The sequence below is a fragment of the Portunus trituberculatus genome, chromosome 13 (genome assembly GCF_017591435.1).
Source record: "Portunus trituberculatus isolate SZX2019 chromosome 13, ASM1759143v1, whole genome shotgun sequence".
Taxonomy (NCBI): Eukaryota; Metazoa; Arthropoda; class Malacostraca; order Decapoda; family Portunidae; genus Portunus; species Portunus trituberculatus.
The window spans coordinates 8,446,781-8,449,280 of record NC_059267.1 but is presented as its reverse complement, the minus strand read 5'-3'; positions in this window follow the sequence as shown (position 1 = coordinate 8,449,280).

The following is a 2,500-nucleotide window of genomic DNA, read 5'->3' as shown; positions in this document are numbered from 1 at the left end:
TTACTTCATTAATGTTGATAAGTTTAAAGGTGGGAATCAGTCGCTGCCAAACATTATATATATGTATACAAGTGAATCAAAAGTCATTCTTACATTGCGCTGTCACTGTCAGGCACACACACACACACACACACACACACACACACACACACACACACACACACACACACACACACACACACACACACTCTCTCTCTCTCTCTCTCTCTCTTCATGCACATCACTGCCAGGCACTCACACCTCCCAGGAGATCGTTGATTTACACCGTACACATTATCACCAAAAAGTCACCAAAAGACAATTAGCCCACATATTTCACTCTCCTTTCCTTTTCAGGCTACTGTCATGTGCTGATACACTAGTATTTTCATATATAGAGAGGCTTTCATCGCTTCTCAGGCCACTCATGTGCTTATGCCACCTGTAGTTCTTGATTTCAATCTACTTCACCTTCTTCTAACCTCTAGTTTCGTCGGTGTTTACTTCAGGGGTTGTGTAGTACAGAAAAGGCGCTCATAGGTCCGGGTTACGAAATCTTACAGGGTCCCGAGAGAGTACTAAATTTTTGAGGTACGTACGAAGTCCGTAAATGTTTAGTGAATAGCTCTTAGCATAGATACGGGCTTCTTAAGGACTTACGAAATACATAATTGTGAATCCTACCCCCTGGTGTCTATGTTAGTGTTGTATCAGATGTTCAAATTTGTTATCATTAAAATAACATTATTCTGTTGTTCCCTAAAGTAGAGCTGCCAGGTCTGCTTGTATTAGATCGGCGTTGTCTTCTGAGGACACTTCCTTTATACGCGAGTATCATCTGCCAAGGAGGTGACAGACAAGTGTTGTATCTGAGATGTGTATAAGAAAGAGTAAGGGACCGAGGACTGACTCTTGTGGTACTCCATTTGTAACAGGTGAAGATTGAGACAGTGTACTATCAACCTTTCCTAATTGTTCTTGGTTGATAAGGAATGAATGGAGCCACACTCCGAGCTTTCCTGCATGATGTACCAAGGCTTCGTACTTTATGTAACAGTATGCGGTGATTTACTTTGTCAAACGCTTTCGCGAAGTCCAGGTAAACCACATCAACGGTCTTGAGATTTTCAAATCTTATAATTTTCTTAAGATGGGCAAATAGTTTGAAAAGGCATGAGTGGCCGAGCGGAAAGCCATGTCGTCCTTGGTTCGTCTTCTAGATTTACAAATATTCTTTTCACTATCAATTTTCAAAGGTTTTGATTATATGAGACGTGAGGACAACGGTTCTGTAATTCTTGGCCTCGGCTCTTGATTCCCCTTTATAGATTGGTGGAATTTGAGCACATTTTAGTTGCTGTGGTATGACACCACAATCGAGTGCGTTCCTGAACAGAATATACAGGAAGATGCTTAATTCTGTGGCGCAGTTCTTGAGAAGCTACACTGCGAATTGATCCGGGTCAGTTGCTGAGTTAGTTGAGATTCCCTTTCTTGCATCCTCTTTATCAGATGTTGTGAAATTAATATCACACACACACACACACACACACACACACACACACACACACACACACACACACACACACACACACACACACACACACACTAGATGGTGTAGTGGTTAGCACGCTCGACTCACAATCGAGAGGGCCGGGTTCGAGTCCCGATAAGCGGCGAGGCAAATGGGCAAGCCTCTTAATGTGTGGCCCCTGTTCACCTAGCAGTAAAGAGGTACGGGATGTAACTCGAGGGGTTGTGGCCTCGCTTTCCCGGTGTGTGTTGTGTGTTGATGTGGTCTCAGTCCTACCCGAAGATCGGTCTATGAGCTCTGAGCTCGCTCCGTAACGGGGAAGACTGGCTGGGTGACCAGCAGACGACCGAGGTAAATTACACACACAAACGCACACACACCGCCTAGTGCAGTGGTTAGCACACTCGGCTCACAACCGTAAAGGCCCGGGTTCGAGTCCCGGGCGCGGCGAGTCAAATGGGCAAGCCTCTTAATGTGTAGCCCCTGTTCACCTAGCAGTAAATAGGTACGGGATGTAACTCGAGGGGTTGTGGCCTCGCTCTCCCGGTGTGTGAAGTGTGGTGTGGTCTGAGTCCTACCCGAAGATCGGTCTGTGAGCTCTGAGCTCGCTCCGTAATGGGGAAGGCTGGCTGGGTGACCAGCAGACAACCGTGGTGAATTACACACACACACACACACACACACACACACACACACACACACACACACACACGCCCGGTAGATCAGTGGTTAGAGCGCTGGCTTCACAAGCCAGAGGACCGGGGTTCGATTCCCTGGCCGGGTGGAAATATTTGGGTGTATCTCCTTTCACGTGTAGCCCCTGTTCACCTAGCAGTGAGTAGGTACGGGATGTAAATCGAGGAGTTGTGACCTTGTTGTCCCGGTGTGTGGTGTGTGCCTGGTCTCAGGCCTATCCGAAGATCGGAAATAATGAGCTCTGAGCTCGTTTCGTAGGGTAACGTCTGGCTGTCTCGATCAAACAGTGAA